The 20270-nt window shown below is 42.9% G+C and overlaps 1 pseudogene; it reads left to right on the forward strand.

The window, feature by feature from the left end:
* The window catches only part of LOC144828223 (RNA demethylase ALKBH5-like), an 86130-nt pseudogene extending 74366 nt beyond the window's left edge, over window positions 1–11764 (forward strand).
* Window positions 11765–20270: the final 8506 nt, after the last annotated feature.

Below are 20270 nucleotides of genomic sequence, written 5' to 3' on the forward strand. Positions count from 1 at the left end.
ATTCCACAACACTCAGTGCATTCTAACTTTCCCAAATTGGGGACGTATGTCTGGTGGCGATGTTGAAGGTGATACCCCAGAGGTACTTGGTATTGCCTGTGGTGGAGGTACATTTTGGCGCAATCTTCTACATTCTTTGTTATCATAGTTCACACGATGCAGCGATTGAAGGTGCTTGCACATACTAGCAACAGCACTATTTTTGTCTCTGCTTTAAATAAATCGAAGCTGAATTTAATGCTGTCTGTAGTGTAGATGAAAAGGTAAATTCAAGTTGTGAACCCTACTGTGCACATTGTACATCGAAGCTAGTAGTCAGTACAGTTATAGAACAATGCTTTTTTCACTTATTTTAACAAAATCTGAATACATACAGTATAATTGTCTCTGCATTAAATAAATCAAGGTTGAATTTCCTACTTTTTATAGTGTAGATGCAAAGGTGAATTCAAGTTGTAAACCCTGTTGTCCACAGTGTAGATCTTAGGGTGGAGTCCATCATCTGCAATTATGATTGAAGTGGAAGGTAGAACATGTATGCAGTGTGCATTTTATTATTAAACTAAATCTATAAGTGATATAAAAAATGTTTTGAAGGAAGCATACTAAAGGGATATTGTGTAGGGTTTGATAGGTGTTATACTTAGTTTGGTTTCCACTGAGTTAGTGGTAACTGAAACAACAAGGTTCTTTGGACCCTGCAATGATGTGTGGTCTGGGAAGGCCATACTGATAGTAATGTGTTTTGTCTTGTGAATTCTGGCTTAATAAGGCCATGTGGTGATTTTGTGTAAGTTTGAGGGATGTTACTTTGTTTGGTATTGCACTTTATAAATAATGAATGAAGAATCAGTTAAATTCTGCCTGAATACGGTCATGTGGCGATGAATTATGGTGCACTGAGTTAGTAGTACCTTTGGGACTGAGTGTGTACGTAACCTGCGATGATGGGTGGTCCGGATAGGCCGCACTGGTGATAATGTTTTTTGAATACAGAATTCTGCCTTAATAAAGCCTCGTGGTGATTATTTATGGTGTACTGAGTTAGTGGTACGTCTGGTGTTTAGCATGTGCAATGATGCGTGGTCTGAACGGGCTGCACTGAAAGCATTGACTGTTGCATAATGGACTGCATGTACTTTGAGGGGAAAAAAGTACCATTGATGGTTATGAATTCTTCAGCAGCAAAATGATCAGAATCAGATGATTCTTCCAGTGGTGTGGCCAATTTTGTCTCCAAAAAAGAAATTCAGGTTTCCAACGAAGAAAAAGTGAGGTTCAAATTATGACCTATGCTATCCACAGTGAAGACTATCATTAAGTGTACCTTTGCACTTGCAGCGTGAAATTTATTATTCAAGTAAATCTATAAGTGATGTAAAAGAAGTTGTTAAAGGAAGCATAATAAAGGGATATTGTATAGGGTTTGATAAATGTTATTCTTAGTTTGGTATTGTACTCTGCAAATATTAAATCAACAGTGTAATTAATCGTGAGCTCTGATGACCGCAGTGTTGGCAGGAGGCAGCGGTTAGCAAGAGCCCATGACCACGGGGCATTGATTAGAGCTGCACTGTATTGGTAATGTAGTTTGTGTGCAGCCAGCTATGATAAGTAGTGCACAGAGTTAGTGGCACCTGAAGCAACAAAGTTCTGTGGAGCCTGCGATGATGCGTGTTCCGAGCAGGACGCACTGGTAGTAAAGTCTTAAAAATCAAGTTTTCTTATAAAAATTGGTTGTGCTTTCACGGTAGTAAGTTGCAGTAGTAGTAAAAACTATGATATATTTTCTTCCCAATAAAACATCTGACTCAATACGGTCATGTGGCGAGGATTTGTGGTGCAGTGAGTTAGTGGTACATGAAGAATTCAGCGTGTGCGCACCCTGCGATGATTCGTGGTTCGAGCGGGTCGCACTGGTACAATGTCTCTTGGCTAATGGAATGCGTCATGTGCAATCGCCATTCCACCTGAATCATGAGCCCTCACAATGTAGATCGAAGGCAGTTGGCAGCACAGATATCAACGAATGATTTTTGTGACTTATGTAAAAAAAATCTGAACACATACAGTAAAATTGTCTCTGCATTACGTAAATCCAGGCTGAATTTCCTACTGTCCATAGTGTAGATGAAAAGTTGAATTCAAGTTGTGAACCCTGCTGTCCGCAGAGTACATTTATTGCAGTAGTCCACAGAAGCATCGATAAATGCTTTTTTGTGACATACGTTAACAAACTCTGACGACACAGTAGAAATGTCTCTGTCTTAAATAAATTGAGAATGAATTCAATGTTGTCTGTAGTGCATATCCGCTTCTGGTATCATGTTGTGAACTCTGTTGATCGCAGTGTGCATTTGAAAGCAGTATTTAGTACAGACATTGAGGAATTTTTTAATGGCATTCATTAACAAAATTGTCCCTGCCTTACATAAATCAAGGCTAACTTAAATGCTGTCCGTAATTGTCTCTGCATTAAATAAATGAAGGTTGAATTTCCTACTGTTCAAACTTTAACAAAATCTGAGAACATAGTACAATTGTCTCTGCTTTAAAAAAATCAAGACTGAATTCAATGTTTTCTCTAGTGCTGATGCGCAACTGGTATCAAGTTGTCAATTCTACTGACCGCAGAGTAGATTGAAGGCAGTACTCAGCACAGATACCAACTACAAATTTAGATCCAAAGTTGAATTCAAGTTCTAAACCCTGCTGTCCGCAGTGTAGATCGAAAACAGGAGTCTGTACAGACATAAGTCTGCGGTGCTGTGGCACTGAGTTCGCAATGGCCCTGTACCGAGGAGGCCCGTGGTCATGGCGGCAGCCACGTGGCAGGGTGTGGACCTTCTCTAATGCTCAGTCTCTTCACTTTGCAGAAGTGAACCACGCCCAAGGCGTAGCCTAATTATTTATAGTCTTACGTTGACTTTATTTATGTTGAACCAGCCAACTCCGCTTCTGTTTCAAAGGGGGGGGGGAGTGAACACAGCTGCATGACTGAAATATTCCCCAGTGTCTGAGATAATTTGATTGCATTCACTATTCAGTACACTACACGGATAAATGGTATATCTACACAATGAAAAGTTTTTGGTTTGTATAGTGAATTGTGTATAGTATTTCACCGGTAGTCTTAGCGTTGTGTACATTAGGTTAATGTTCGAGTTCTTTCCCTTATACATACTTGGTTGCCACATCTCTATAGATTGAGCTAGTGTACTGTTGAGGGGATATATTATTTTGGAAAGGTCCGTTGTCCTGTTTTGCGCTGCCTCTGACGTAGTAGGGGGGAGGAGTTCGGGGGGGTGGTTGTGGTGGTGGTGGCATTGGGTATTGTGTTTTTCTTTGGTGTCGAAAGTGTATAATTAGAACCTCTATCACATATTGATCTTTAAATATGGGTGTGAGCAGGATGTAATTCACGCAGTACATAGTCCACGTTCTTACATTAGTTAAATGTTGATGTTGATTTGTTAATGGTAAGTGGAACTATTGCCTTATTTTTCAGGTAGCATTGCAGATTTGGTTTCTTGTTCAAAATATAGGGAAATGGTCAACATTATAAGTAGGAGATGTCATTTCAAAAACCTTTGAAATTCACTGAAAAAAACATTGGTTTCAGGCAGGTGTATAGTTCGGAATTATCATTTACAAAACGTTTGAAATTCAATGAAAAAACCACAGGTTTCAGACATGTTATAGGTAGGAATTATCATTTAAAAAACCTTAAAAATTCATTGACAAAACCATAGGTTTTAGGGGTGTTATAGTTAGCTGGAAATTTCACTCATACAAAACGATTGAAATTCCTCCGATATAGTTAGTTGTTCTAACTGTAACTCTCGCGCCCGCAATCCACTGGCAATGATGTCACATATTACATCATTCATGACATGGTCAGTGATATCACTGATGACAACACTGATGACATCTCAAATGACATCACTGATGACATCACTGTTGACATCATCCACGTGACAATCAGATACACCTCATCATTCACTACTATAACCTTTCATCACTCACTGAAAAATATAGAGTACCATATTTGAATCAATTGACACAGCAAAACAAGTATATAAAAACCTACTCAGTAATTCCTTGATCTACACACACATCTAATCACTTACCTATAGATTCACTCATACATGTTGTCAATGATCAATAGAACACGATCAAATATACTTATACACTTATATTAACATTACACACCAGCACGCATCCTATTCAGTTATGCAGTCATCCTACTCACTTTTGAAAACAATGTTCCTTAAATACATTTACTTAGGTACACACTTATGCAAATATCACTTCATTTATTCATATAAATAGTAACTCATACTTAGTGCGTTATGAAATCACTATTACAAGTATAGAATTATCCATACAGTCACTGATGGAATCAATGATTTTTATGTACACTTATTTATATACAACAACTGTCACATACTATGTGGCAAGCAGCGCGAAGGGCAGGAAGGTCGTGTTGCAGGTTTGAATATGCGGCGCAGAGCACATGTGACAATTTCCAGACCCACAGTGGTATTATTTTTTTAACACTGAAATTGCATAGGAGCAGCTCACTGCAGCGTTATTGAGGCACTACTAATCCCAGCAGGCTCTGGGTGAGCCAACGCCCACTGGGTCAGGTGTAAATGATTGAAAAAAGATCAGTGCTCCCCCTAATGTTTGAAATAAAGCCTCTGAAGAAATGTGGGAAGAGCATGAAACGCGTCAGGCATATTGATTTATTTGGACATTGTTTCCTTCACTGGGCTGTTATTCCTGCAAAATAAATGCGAAGCTGTACTGCACAAATAGCAGAATGAAATTACACCAAATTTGTCAGGAAACTAGAACTTGATCTGTAGATTGTGCTTTTTGAGATTTGGAATAAATCTGTTCATTCGTTTTTGATACATTAAGATTTAAATTCTGGATTGGTAGGCCCATGGGAGTCTCACTGGAGCACACATTTAAAAACTAGGGGGGTGTGCAGCCCCCAGCCCCATGCCATTTTTGGCACCTGGGAACACATTGCCATGGGTCCAATTAAATGAATATAGAAAGGGGGCATGCGGCCCCTCTCCCCAAGTGATATTGAGCCCCAAGGACCCCACCCCTTGGGGCACAAAGTATTTTTTAAGGGTATGGGAGCCATGTGGACCCCTCCCAGAGCCTTCAAAGGACCCTTGAGACTCAATACCCAATGGCCATGTCTTTAATAAAAGTGTGGGTACTGAGCAAACCCCTCTTGAGCCTTTAATGGACGCAGACAGCCCATACCCTGGAGCCGGCTCACTTGTTGTGTTCCGGGGAGCCCATCCCGGGAGACAGTGGTTTCTCTGTCCACACTGGCGTGGGCAGGGAAACATCTCTGCTCCTGCCTGCCAGGAGCATTTTCAAATTTTTCACAATATGTGAGCTCATACGACGTCTGTTCCCTGCAGGCGGGAGCTTTAAAAATGCTCCCTCTAGCTGAGAGCAGACCTGTATTCTGTTTCCCAGTTCCCACTAATGTGGGTAGGGAATCATAACAACAGATGGCTTCCGCCCAGAGGGCGCAGCATAAACAGCTCGGTTCTCCGGGTCTTACAAATGCTCAGGGAGGTGTGCTGCATGTGGACTTCATTGATTAATTAATCAGCCCTGGGGTATAGGGTCCCTAAATACTAATAAGGCTCAGGGGATGGAACCAATGTGGTTCGCCTCCCCTTTTTAAAAATATAAAGCCCTGGAAGATTGGGTCCCTATGGCCTAATAAGACCCAAGTCTTCAGGCCACACATCTGCCCTACCCTTTTAATAAAATACAGCCCTGGTGGATACGATCCCTGGGGCCTAATATGGCTTGGGAAGGGATTCTATGGGGCCCGCTCATCCCTTTTAAAAAATGGATGGCCTCGGGATGGATTCCTCGGGGCAAAAAGAGGCTCAGGAAGGGTGTTGAACATAGCTGACAGATATTTTAATGCAACTATTTCAAAAGGGAATAACACCAAACAACAAAAGAGCAATGGCGATTTTTTGGGAAAAGTAGACATCCAAATGTCTAGTAGATCTAAACAGAAAAATGCTATATTTACATCACCCTAAATGTATTTTTCTCTCCCTTGACTCATCTGCCTAACATGTGAACTCTTTGGGACTCTATAGGGAAGCCTATGAATGACAGATAATTTCTCTTAGCATTATCCTCGGTGCCTTTTCAGTAATAACCTTTTCTGCAAGGGTGCAAGAAATGAGGTCCAAACATTCATAATACGTGCCACACAAAAGGAGAGCCTTCAGAGTGTCTAGGTGTAGCTCCTGGCTTTAATAGCCCCTCCACTATTTCTGGTCTCTCATTGCATTGTTGAACTTTCGATTGTATTTCTTATATTTGTTTAGTTCTTTTTCTATTTCAGAAATGCATTCAGTGCTTAGCTTTGATAGCCCTTTTAGGCAAGCCCCAAAACTTAATTATGCCATGACACTAAAAATAAAAATGGCATAATAAAACATCTGACTGGGGACAATTGTTCTATTGCACCGAAGTTCATAGGAGTTATTCTACAATACAAAACTCAAAATCGATGTTATTACCACAGTATTTCATGCCTATCTTTTGAAAACCAATGATTGCTGCCTTACATATTCACTAGTATACCACTTTACTGAACCCACACTCAAAAGTACTATTATAGGAGATATCATCAAACTGCAGCCACACTAGTCAGCAGATAAACTCGAATAATTACCTCTTTGTCTGGAAGGAGGGCTCATGAGAGACCACGCTGCACCAATTGCTAATTTATAAGGAGGCTGTGCGTTGATGTCGGCATTCTTGAATATTACAATGAACAAAAAAAAGAAATTGATATACATAAATATGTCATGACTATGTTATAAACAATTGCATCTCGACCGATCAATATTAAGCCTCGCAGTAAATTTGGAGGTGGCGCCTTCAAACTGATTCCTACAAGTAGTGAAATACAATAAATTCTTATTCTAAATAGAGCTAAATGATAATTCAGAATGCAAATAATTCAAATGTGTTGTGTACTACATCAAATGGACGAAAAGCAGACTAAGAAAAGCACGCCTTTTAATTTCAGATAGGGAATATGAATTAAATAAAGTACAAAGCTTGATATAGTTGTAGAGTAGCGATAAACAACACATAAGAAAAACCTTTCACAATTTGTGAGGATGTATGTAATACCTTCCTGAAACGCCTATTTATTTTATATAATGCTTTGTTGTAAAAGAAATGCCCAAAGGATCCATGTTCATGTTTTGATTCCTTTCAACTACTTTGGTTTCAATAGATCACCTGCACTTCAAAGGAAAAACCTACTTGAAAGGGCCACTAACGATCAAACTCATCATTTTGAAATAAAGGTAACAATATCAAGCTGAACCGGGATAGCTTTAAACACGCCTGCTGTAGTGTTACAGACTCCTATGATGAACGTTGTAAATAAAACACACGTGGTTCTCTCACTTGAAGTTTTTCATAACAGCTATGAAACAAAAACATTTCTACGTTTTATTTACTGACTGACGTGAATAAAAACATTTTTAAGTGTGTTAATCAGTTAACAAGGTACAACCTGAATAGCCCAGCAGCACATTATGAGGCTCATTAATAGTCACCTGGTAAAAATGTGGTGGCAATTCCACCAAAACCGGTATTACTGACAGCAAATGGTGTTAGAAACTGTTGAAATTGGGGTTTTGGCTGCCTAGGGTATGCACATAGCCAGGCAGAACCCACCACTCTAGTCAGGGTAAGGGAGTTACACACACAAGATAAGACCTGCTCCTCCACTTGGTAGCTTGGCAGAGCAGTCAGGCTTATCCCAGAGACAATATGTAAAGCATATGTGCAAACACACACGCTAGTGGCACACTAGGCAGAGCACAAACAAAGTTATATAAAAAATCCTTTGTATTATACATAAAACACATTAGATAAGAATCACTTAAATCAATTTACCAACTAGGCGTAAGTCATAACAATACGTAGATCATAAATCACTTTGCCATAAACCATAAATCTCCTTTCCAACGAGGCAACGGTCATAACATCATAGGTAGGGCAATAAGGTAAATGATCATAGATTGCGTATGTTAGAAAACATCACTTATGACCACTTGAACTCCGTATTTAATCCCGCGCACTCGTCCGTTTGCTATTGCTTGTGGCAACCAGGATCGAGCCTGAGGTAGTGACAGACAGGGCAGCCCACACCTGCGTAGCATTCTGCCAGCCATCCGCCTGCTTCCCGCTTTCCGCCTGCCTCCCGCCGCCTCGCTCCTCTTCCATCTCGGAGCGCGGCCGCCGAGCGGAGATCGGGCCAGGGGACTCCAACCCCCAGAAGCCCTAGTGCCCCGACCAGCAAACGACCGCGCCAGGAGGCGCATAAGTGCAGCGTCAGCCCGGCTGAGCGGGGGACTCGGCCAAAAAGTTACCTGCAGCCTTGTGGGGAGAGGGCAGCCCACACCTGCGGAGCATTCTGCCAGCCATCCGTCTGCTTCCCGCTTCCCGCCTGCCTCCCGCCGCCTCGCTCCTCTTCCATCTCGGAGCGCGGCCGCCGAGCGGAGAGCGGGCCAGGGGACTCCAACCCCCAGAAGCCCTAGCGCCCCGACCAGCAAACGACCGCGCCAGGAGGCGCATAAGTGCAGCGTCAGCCCCGCCTCGCGGGACACCGGGCAAAGCCCGGGCAAAGGGAGGGCCGTCTGTGGCCGTCCGGGGACGACCAGGGACGGGACGGGCCACATCCCGTGGTTCTGCCGAAAGGTACTGTCAAAGCCGTTCCCCAAAGAATTTGAGGGCCCACTCAAAATCACAAAGACTGGACACGGAAGCCTAATAACTGCCAGGGGGGGAAAGCAGACAGCTCATTGCTATTGTTTTGTTTACTATTTTTGTCCAAACTGTTCTATACAAAACAGGAAGAAGGATTACATTTCTGACACTGTAACCTGAAAAACCATGGCGACCAAACCTAAAACTCGCTCGACAATGAGCAAAGTAGGAACCCCTCTTAAACCAAAAAACCCCGGCCCAGGGCCTGGTGATGAATCCACCCACAAAGCCACTCCTACGGTCATTGATTTAATGTTAAGAAAGGTCGCAGGGGATATTGAGCGTGCAGAGAGACGTATATGAATGACCTTACCCTCCCTGCCACTGACACCAACTCAAACTGAGGATGTAACCCAAGTTGATATATCACCTGAAGGGAGCCGCGAAAACTCACTAGACACTATCCCCTGTGCACAAGTAGCAGCAGAGGACCAAGCATCCATAAATACAGAAACAAACGTAATACCGAAACTACCTACTAAAAAACGCCAAAACAGAACCAGACAAACAAGGGCGAAGAAAAAGATCAATAAGTGTAGTAAGTCTAAAGACATAGAGGATGAAGTCCTAATAATAGAACCCAAAGCCGCCCCAATGCCCCGAGGTGGCTTGACCCTATAATTCTAGAGCTACAAAAGCACCTGGAGACATTTATAACTAGCTTAATCAAACCACTAGTGAGTAAGATAGATAAAATAGCTAGCGAACTACAAAGACAGAGTAAGGCAAGGGAATCCCCAATACCCACACAAAATGTTAAGGGGACCTCAACAAATACCGCCCCAGCCCAACGACCAGTATCATCCAATAACTGTGCTAGCTATGACCAATGCACCATTGCTCATGTGCATGCTGCGACTGAAGGGGCAACTGCAGACAGGGGTGGGAGTACCAACACACATGGAAACTCGGATAGAAATAATACTCAAAGACAGGGTGTGGGAGGGCCAAGGCAGCCAGATAACATCGGCACCTCATACCAGTCAAAAAACCAACAATATCTTACTGAGCATAATGCTAGAGCACAAGGCCCACTCCCATGTGTAAACCTACCCCCGGAAGCAAGCCCTTTTGTCGTTATTTTCACGGGGGTCCCAGGGCTAGGACGGGGGCAGAGAGAAACTTTCTCAGAACTGAAACAAAAAATTACAACCTGGCTAAACATTCATAGACCTCTACAGGGCGGAAGAGGGGGGGAGATTTTACATTTAAGGAGAGCGAGAGCACAATGGGTGGGAACAAGAAAGAAAGAAATAGAGGGGAATTGTATTATCGCCAACTTCAGGGATCCGAATCTTGTGGAGTATATATTAGCCAATGACAACAGAAACACCACTAGCACAATAAGGACCTTGCCACTAGCATACTTTTACCCCAGGAAATTGGTGACACGCCAACCAAACTTTCACTTCCTGGGAAGGAACAGATTCACAGATGGACTTGGTCCTAGGCCCATGGAGTATGGCGTGCAAACTATAGCATACCAGGGAGGTCCCCAATGGACAAATAGATACAGCCCCTTACAATCCATGGATGAAAATGAATGACTAAGGGAAGCTGAGAAGGATAAGGGAGAAAAGGTTGTAACGCTGGCTAAAGGGGAGGAAGCGGAGGGTAGCGAAGGCACTCAAAACACGGCAGAAAATCTAAACAACAAAACAACAGAAATAGCGAGAGTTGGCAACAAAACGTTAATAGATTCAAACCCTGTTTTATGGGATACGAACAGCGGGGAAGCACATACACGAAAAGTGAACATTCTGACATGGAATGTAGCGGGTTTAGCAGGCAAATTTGATAACCCGGAATGGAGGAATGAGATCCAGGGATACTATATCCTGGCATTTCAGGAGACATGGGCAGTCAGTGCAGCATTATATCAAATAGAGGGCTATAAGTGCTTTTTTGTGCCTGCACAAAAAGGTAGGGGGTGAAGAGCGAGAGGAGGGTTGGCGCTCTATGTCGATCTAACACTGGAAGGGAAATGGACTGTTCCATCCTGGACATCACGTACCCTGCAAACCGCAATATTCCAGAGTAGAGGGCTGAGGGTACAGTTTTTTAATTTTTACAACCCCGGACCCATAAAGGGAATAAATGGCGCACTCAGTGAACTAGATGAGAAACTTACACATGAGGCTGAGTTGAAGAAGGGGGGGGGGTACCAATGACAATAGTATTGGGCGACTTTAATTGTCATCTCTGCCCAGATCTGCTTCAGGATCATCTATATTGGGACACTTGCCCCTTTAATGAGGGACCCCATTGGGAACATAACCAGGAGGGCACACAATTAAACGCAATGTTAGAAGCCCATTCATTAGTACACACGATGGACCTAATAGTCCCAGAGGCAGAGGGTACATATGTTCCAACCTTCAAAGGCAGAGGGAGTTCTACCATAATAGATTATATACTAATATCCTCCTTTGCTAAAAACAGAATTGCCAGGGTCAAAACTAAATGGAGTCCCTTTAGTGACCATAACCCTCTTGTTCTAGAAATCAAACATGTGTGTGGGGTGGGTAAACGCAAAGGGGGGGGAATTAGCCTCCAGCCAACAGACCAGGGTAGGCGTCTTAAGTGGGCAAGGGTAAACTCTGATGAGTTTTATAAATCTCTTGTCCAATATGGTAGAAAAGAGATAGAAGACTGTTTGGACCCCCTAAAGGAAGGTCCGGAATTAATGGAATCCTTCACAATCCTCACAAACATAGTGGATAAAATGCTGAAAGTCAAAGGCCCGAGGAAAGAGCAGAAGAACCCACGTTGGTTCGACAAGAGCTGCTCCAAAGCCCTAAGGGATCTAAAAGCCTGTCTTAAAGTTAAACCAAGGAATAAGACAGAAGTGTCCACTTGCAGATTTAACTACAGAACCAAAGTAAAAGAGCGGAAGAAGCTGCTTTAGGCAGAAGTGTGGGCTGACCTGAGAGAGGCGGGAGAAAACAGGGATTTTGCGGAATTCTGGAGAATTGTAAATCGGCCCTGTTTCAACGAGAATTCTGCCCCAGCGATTAATAGTAACATCCTCCCAGAGCAATGGGTCAATCACTTCCAAGGGCTATATAATAAGTTACACCTAGCAATTCAGGAGGGCGAATGGCAGGGCACACGGAGTGACAAAATCTCCCTCTCGCTAGTGGAGATAACAAATGCAATCAGCGGGTTGACCCCAAACAAGGCCCCTGGTCCGGATGGTACTCCACCGGATCTATATAGAAGCAATATAGACTTATGGGCACCAATTTTAACAAGGGTCATAAATGCAGCCATCAAATCTGCCCTACCACGCTCCTGGTCCACGGCACTGATTGTACCGATATTTAAAAAAGGGTCCAGGGATGCCACTAAATGTTATAGGCCGATCTCGCTTATTGATGTTTCTGCTAAAATTTTGGGGCGAGCGATTTTAAACAGGCTTATGGAGTGGACCGAGGAACATCATATCTTGGCTGAAATACAATATGGGTTTAGGGAGGGCAGATCGACAAGGGACCAGTGCCTAAATTTGTATCTTTTGACAGCTAAATATACGAAAGCAGGCAGGGGCACGGTCTACATGGCATTTATGGAACTAGCCGCGGCCTTTGACAACGTCAATAGGTCTAAACTGTGGTCCATGATGCACAACCTAGGGATAGAGGAGGGGCTGATTAACATCCTGAAAGAGCTGCACTGGAACACCACGGCCAAGGTCCGCTTCAGCCCGGAGGGGGGCAAACTGATCAATTTTTATGTTCAGGGGGAGTAAGACAAGGGTGCATATTAGCCCCTTTTCTTTTCTCCCTTTACATTAACGCCCTAGAGAGTGCCCTTATTGCTCTAGAAGCTGACTCCCCTAAAGTAGGACCGCGTCGTGTCCCAGTACTATTGTACGCGGATGACGCGGTCCTGCTGGCCAGGACCCCAAGGGCTTTGCAACTCCCGGTGGACGGATTTGTTGAGTTCATGGGGGACTTGGACCTGTCTGTCAACCTAACAAAATCTTTTGTCATGGTGGCCGGCAAAAAACCCGCCAGCAAGAGCGTGTTTAAAATTGGTTCACATACCCTGGGCAAAGTAAAGACCTTCCCCTATCTAGGGCTGCTAATGGACGGGGACATGCAGTTTAATCACCTGCTTGAGGCCCATTGCACCAAGCTTCTCTCCTCAAATGGGGCCATCTCAAGTTTCGCCCGTAGATTGGGACGTTGGTGCCCAGAACAGATAATGGCACTATATGGCTCAATCAGCACAGCAAAGGCCTTGTATGGTGCTGAGGTATGGGGCTTCAGGGACTGTAAGCAACTTCAACAGCATGAAGATAAATTCTTTCGAAGAATTTTAAAAATCCCGCAAACCATCCCTGCAGAAATTGCCCATGATGAACTGGGGATGCCATATATCTCTGACATTGTTAAACTAAGGCCAACCATGGCATGGATGAGAATTTGGACCAACCCGGAGGCAGCCCTGACCAGGGAAATAGTCACAGACTGTTTACAAAGAGACAAGGCCCTACAAATCCCTTGGTTGAAATATGTGAAAGACTCGCTAACAAGTATTGACCAGTGCCAACTTTTTAATGATCCTTCCTCGATTGTATATAGTTGTAAACTGAAGGTGAAAAAATTGCTTTTAGAAAAATTTGCCTCCGATAGAAGAAGTCGTGGCCTGGCAAAGAAATCATTAGCAGCCTATGACCTTGTAAGAAACGGGGAGGGAATGGAACCATATCTGTTTCTGATGTATAGCCAAAATGATCGTTTTTTAATGTGCCGTTGTAGGCTCAATTGGTTACCAAACATTTTAGCTTATCCTGCTGGTTTTACTGTAACAATTGAGCAGAAGGGTGCCTGCAGCTGCGACAATAGGTCTCCGCAGGACACCCTTCATTTTGTACTTTTATGTCTTTTTTACAGCAACCCTAGACGTTTGTTTTTGGTAGACATTTTTAAGAAACAGAAATTCCGCCAAGCAAAATTTGCATTGCTGTTTTTACAGAAAGCCACTAATCCCCACACCCTATGCGCCATTTTAAGCTTTTTAAAAGTAGCAGTAAGATTGAGGAATACAAGAAATGAATATGTTTTATAAAACCACACCTGTCTTGGGAATCATATCCTCTCTTTTTTTTATTGTTGTTTTTAACATAAAAAGTTCAGGAATGAAATGTAATGATATTTAATGAAATTTTATAATGTAATGTGCTTTTATGAGGAATTTTTATTCTTCGAAATAAAGATTTACTTACTGAACACTTATGCATAACACCACCTTACATCACCACTGTGCATGTATTATGTAGCTCCTGAAATAGTAATCCCTATGCTGTCACTATAAGGTATAAGCACATCATAAATCAGGGTGCAACATGTGAAGCAGTTGGATAATGCACACAAACCAGGAATCACCATATACACGTCACCCTGAACACATAGGGCAAATTCCTTACAATTGCAGAGAAAGAAGCCATGGATACAGCACATCTGCGCATCTATTGCATTATGCCGTATTTTAGGCACAACCTGTGCTGCAAGCCCACTAGTAGCATTTGATTTACAGGCCCTGGCACAATCAGTGCACTTTACTAGGGACTTACCAGAAAATCAAATATGCAAATCATGGATGACCATTTATAATTACAATTTAAACAGAGAGCATATGCACTTTAGCAGTGCTCAGCAGTGGTAAAATGCCCAGAATCACATAACCACAAAAAAACAGGATCAGAAAAATAGGAGGCAAAAGGCAAAACGTTTGGAGATATACCTGCAGAAAGGGCCATGTCTAACAGCAATCTATTTTAATATGACTTTAATTGAACCTTTGCCCACCTGTAGATCATGCGAACTGTGCTTCTCTGCCCCCTCACTCCATGGACTACCCTGCTGCTCTTTTTGTTTTACCCAATACGTAATAACTGTGGTGTAGGGCCAGTTTTAAGGCACAGCAACTGGTGTGGCTGTACTGGGTGCTGACCTGGCGAGGAGGCACTGACCTCGGGGTTGGAAAAGGAGGAGGCGCTGTGCTTAGTAATAACTCATGATTTAAAAACACCTTTAGCAGAGCTCTTTGTGTGTCCAGTATTCAGGCAGCATTAAAAATGTCAAGATAACTCAGTGATCAATGTTACTGCTAGAGAGATTCGAGTTTTTATTTGGGGCAGTTTTGACTCACCAGAAAGTGGTGCAGAGGGGTAATATACCTGCTGCAAATAACCTGTACCATGCAGATCACAGATCTGTATTTGTTGTGGGTAGCTGAGTGGATCACTGCTTTTTTCACAGAGATCATTTTGTTACCACAGATCATAAGATACAACCCTAATGTAGAACAGTAACTGTTATGAACTGTCATGAAAAATCCTTATCCAAATTGCATAAAATAGTTTAGGGAGTTCTGTTATTTTCCCCAGTCATTCATTATCTATTGCTAATGTTGCTGAAAAGTGTGTGTTTGGGTAGATATACATTCTCATTAGTAAAGTCAACCTTTACCAGTGCTTCCAAAAAAATATAATGTAAGTGAGAGAGGGATTATGGTGATATGAGGAGCCCTTTTGCCTGGTGTTCGTGAGGAAATCCAAGGAGATGGTCATGGGGGATGGGGCAAACTGGAATGGTATGGTGAGCAGAAAAATGATTGATTTAGTCCCAGATCTCTGTACTGGGGTGAATGTATGACATTGTTCTGCATTCAGTCCATCAATAGTTCTTTTTGAATTTGTCACCCTGACGGGTATGCCCAGACGTTGGTCCCTTGCTTTCCATGCTATTGTCAGACTGATTTGCATATGGCCATGTCTGAACTGGGGTGGCAGAGTGGGCTAAATAACGGTGATTAAACTAGATCTTTTGAGTGGGTGTGAGTGTTTGATTGGTTCAGATGCTCCGTCCATCACCACCCCATTTTGTACCGCTTTGTTCGCCATAAGTTGGCAGAGTATGTGAGTCCCTTGCTCACTTTGCCACTGGATTCAAGCAAGCCTGGCTGAAGACGGCTGAAATGCCAGAAACCGGTCCTAGGAAGCTTGTTTCCGGTCCAAGGGAGGCATGGCTTGGCAGTTCGGTCTGGACTGTTCCCATGAGGCACAGGGTCAGACTGATTCGCATATGGCTATGTCTGAACTGGGGTGGCAGAGTGGGCTAAAGAACGGTGATGAATTAAACCCTGATCTTTTGCCATCATGACCACGCCCGCGATTGGAATGCTCAGCACTGCGGCGGAATTCGCGCCGCAGTGATGAGGCTAACGTGAACTGTGTTGTCGGTTCTGTTGCGCATCCTGTTTAATAACCGTTGTGGCACAAGCCAGTTCAAGTGCATTAATCTACAGTTCTTTTGACATTTTATGATTCTGGCTGTATTGTCAGTTAAACCATAACATTTCATGTTTAAAAAGCAATACGTGCGCACATCTACCTTCATCACGGGGTCGAGCGCTGTTCCTTCAGTGACGTCCTCTCATCACGTTGGTGGTTGGTTCAGCTATGCCTGTGGACGCTTTGGTGCACTAACGTACCGTGAGTCATCCGGTACTTTGTCAAGGATGTGCAGCCATCCTGTGGTTGGCATCTGGTGGTTCCTTTTGCTTTGCCATCCACCTCAGGCTTATTCACGTTAAGTATTCATCGTCAGCCAGTCCGGATGAGCAACAGTCTGCTGGGGGCAATGGAGTACAAGATGAGGTACCTCTGACGTGCTATTCTTTTGGTGGAATGCTCCGTTTCATGTATGTCAGAGTTCATTTTCTTTTGTGTGATATATCCTCTCTGAATATTGCCATGGTCTCGTCTTTTGGAGGTAAGAAAGCGGATAATTAAAAAGACAGTGGGCGGTTTCTTGTATTCTGTTTCTTTTGGCATGGACAAACTATCTGAAAGAGTGGTACAAGAAGTTCTACAAGATTGTAGTCATTTTTACAGACTGGTTTTGTTTTTTACCATCTCCATTTATTGTCTTGCTTCAAGCTGTATTTAGTATAATGGTCTCAACTTTATTTGTACACTTATGCCTTTTTGCCTCTCATATTGTTATTCTAAAGGAACAACTTTTATTGTACACTTATGCCTTTTTGCCTCTCATATTGTTATTCTAGAGGAACTTTCTAATGATTTTTATTCCACTTGCTATTACTATGTACTCTAGACATTATACGTCTTAGTAGTTTGTTATGCCAAAGCTTTACTTGTATCCACGATGTCTTTACTCATTTTACTTAGGGTGTTTTGTATTTGTGTGTGGGTGCCCTGTGCAGTACAACTCGGGTGAGAGATCGCTCACCGGCAGCGGGCACAGTTCACTAGTTTTCTACAGTTAATGGATTCGTATTAGTAAGATCTATGCAACAGTTTCATATTTCGTGATGCCACAGATTTACGCTTTTCCATGTATGGTGTCCTGTATATTTCAGGGGTGGTTATCACAGTTTTATCCCTTTAAGGAGGGATGCGTTTGGGGCAATGGCTTTAGTCCCATCACAGGGATGGGGTTGGGTTTGAGTCCCAGTTAGTGACCTCTATATGGAGGTAGGCACATGGGTGTGTTGCTATACACACAGTTTTTGTTTTAACCTTTTGTTTTAACCTTACACAAGGTTGGGTTATGGGGTTTTATCATGAACATTTACAAAGATATACTCCTTCAGGGAGTAAGTGACCTCTACATGAGGGATGGGCCATTGGTTAGTTCCCATACATAATCGTTATTGAGTGTAACCCTTACACAGGGTTAGGATATGGGCTTAGACCCCATTTACATGTTGCATGCAGTACTAAGGTACAACCCTACATAGGGTGTGCGTTATGGGTGCTAGCCCCTTACACAGTTTCCATGGGTCACTGTCCCATATACTTGTTAGTTCCCTTGCAAGTGGAATTGGTTGCTGGGTGTGTTACCCTTTGCTCCATTCTACTTTATGTTTATTGAGATTGGTGTTGCAGGGTGTTTTATTCTTTGCCTTACAGAACAATACTTTACAGTTTATGTTACAAAGTATTACAATTTGTACTTAAATCTCTACAAGCTTACGCTTCGAAATGTTTTGATAAGTTTCATGGGGGAGGATGGGTGATATTGTTGCTCATATTTTTGATGTCGTATTTTGCCCATCTTTTCTTGATTTGTACTGTTCGCTCTCTCGTGATGTTTTGATTTATGTTGCATCCCTGAGTTCCAAACTTTACCGCTTTTTTGTTAATAGTTCTCTCCTTTTGTATTGTTATTTTCGTTTTTATTTAAAGGAAAGGGATAATGTTATATCCTCGGTATTACATGTACATGTAAACCAGCCTAGGTCCTCCTAGCTGCTCAGCCAGAGTGTGAGTTGGTTACAGAATGTTAGTGGGACTGTGATGCGTGGAATGCCTGGGTGCCTGTGTGGATGAGTGATGACAGTTAGAGATGGTCTGAGCAGCTAGGCAGGCTGCTCCTGGTGGGGCGGGTACTTGACCAGAGCTGGCTTGACTAAGAAAGGGGTTAACTGGACATGGAACCAATAAACAAGACTTGGAAATACTACAAGGCTACCTGTGTCTCTATATGCAGGGTACAACAGTTACCATCTTTAGAGCGGGTTGCATGACGTGAGAGATGCTTAGCAGTCCTCATTGCCTATAATGCCAAAACACTGGCTGTCAGGGTAAAGAAAAAACAAACAATGCAGCTAATGAAGTTAAGCAGATTCTGTTATGGACATAATGATATATTAATTCCATGTTACTATTCGGTTTCAATAAAGCCTCGTATATTCGAATATTGGAATGCTGAGCGCTCCATTGTAGACAATGGAGTGCTCCGGGCTTCTAGTGGCCGGTAGAATCCCAGAGAGTAACATTCCAATGTTGTTTTCTTTTCACAGCTGCTGCCTTGAAGAAAGGCCTCTCGGAGCCTGAGAGTCTCCCGAAGGCCTTTGTTTTTACTAATTAAAACATTCTGCCCCCTAGGGGCGAATGTTCTAATAGCCTTAGGGCCCTCCTAGCTGGCTCTACCGGCCATTAAAGGCCTGCTCCCTTGCTTAACACTGGAGCGGGCCTTTAATGTCTGGTAGAGCCCACTAGGTTGGGCTCTGAGGTTATATTGTGTGCGTTATGCCATTTGATATTGCATCCTATACAAATGACTGTGATATGCAAGATAACATCAGGCTAATTCTCTTTTAAAAAAAACAATAATGGGATCATATCACAGACTACACGCTTTCATGCCTTAATAAAAAATCAGTACTACAACACAGTTATTTTCGAAGGAGTTTACAGTTTATAGATCTGCCATCCTGATCATTATTGCTATTGGGTTTTTTTATTCTTAAAGCAAGATTAACAATTGTTGAAAATTGCCCTTTTTGCAGGGTTATCCCCAGACATTTTGCTTCTTCCTCCTATTTTTCCTGACTTGTATTTCTTGGCTTTAGAACTATGGAACCTTTACCACTGCTAATCAGTGCTAAGGTGCATATGCTTTCTGTGTAAATTGTTATTATGATAGGTTATCCATGATTGGCATATTTGATTTACTGGAAAGGCACTGGTAAAGTCCACTGAGTGTGCCAGGGCCTGTAATTCAAATGCTACTAGGCGGCCTGCAGTACTGATTGCGCCACCCACATGAGTAGCCCTGTGATGTGTCTCAGACTTGCCACTGATGTGTCTGCGCCCATCATTTCTTAACTACTCTGTCAACTTGGCAAGTCCACCAACTTGCCAGGTCCTAACCTTCCATTTTCTTACATGTAAAGTACCCCTCAAGTAGGCCCAAGGTACCCCCATGGGCAGGGTGCAGTGTATGTAAAAGGCGGGACATGTACTGGTGGGTTTTACGTGTCCTGCTAGTGAAATGCTGCCATTTCGTTTTTTCACGACTGAGAGGATATCTGTCCTACATGGGAGTTGCTTTGTAACCTTTTACAAGTATAACTTTCCACTGAGCTCATAATTTAATAGCACATCTTTTGCTGAAGATGTTTTTTAAATTGTGTGTTTGAAAATGCCACTTTTAGAATTAAGCCATTTCCTTATTTCACCATCTGTGTGCCTCTACTGTTCTGCATATTGAATGTCTGGCTTAGGATTGACAGGGCTGAGGATGTGCATTCACTGTAGACAGCGACAAGGGGGGTTGACTTGTGTATGTTGCCTTTCCCGGGTGACTCATAGCTGAGAAGAATAGACCTTGGCTGCATTTAGAGTGGTGGGTTGACTTTCACTTGCAGCTGAATAGGCTGTGTCTTCTCTGCACAAAGCTGTCTCTATCTCCAATGGTTATGCTACACCAGAGAAGACAGAACTGGTTTGCACCCGGCTTAGAGACCCTTGCCAGACAAAATGGAGCTGTCAGCGATGCTGCCAGTGATGCCATGACCTGCACTGAGGCCAAAGGCACTGTTCGTGAAGTGCACGATGCACCGTCTGCCTGCACCACAGTTCTGACACCCTT

Source organism: Lissotriton helveticus, chromosome 4_1 (genome assembly GCF_964261635.1).
Source record: "Lissotriton helveticus chromosome 4_1, aLisHel1.1, whole genome shotgun sequence".
Lineage (NCBI taxonomy): Eukaryota > Metazoa > Chordata > Amphibia > Caudata > Salamandridae > Lissotriton > Lissotriton helveticus.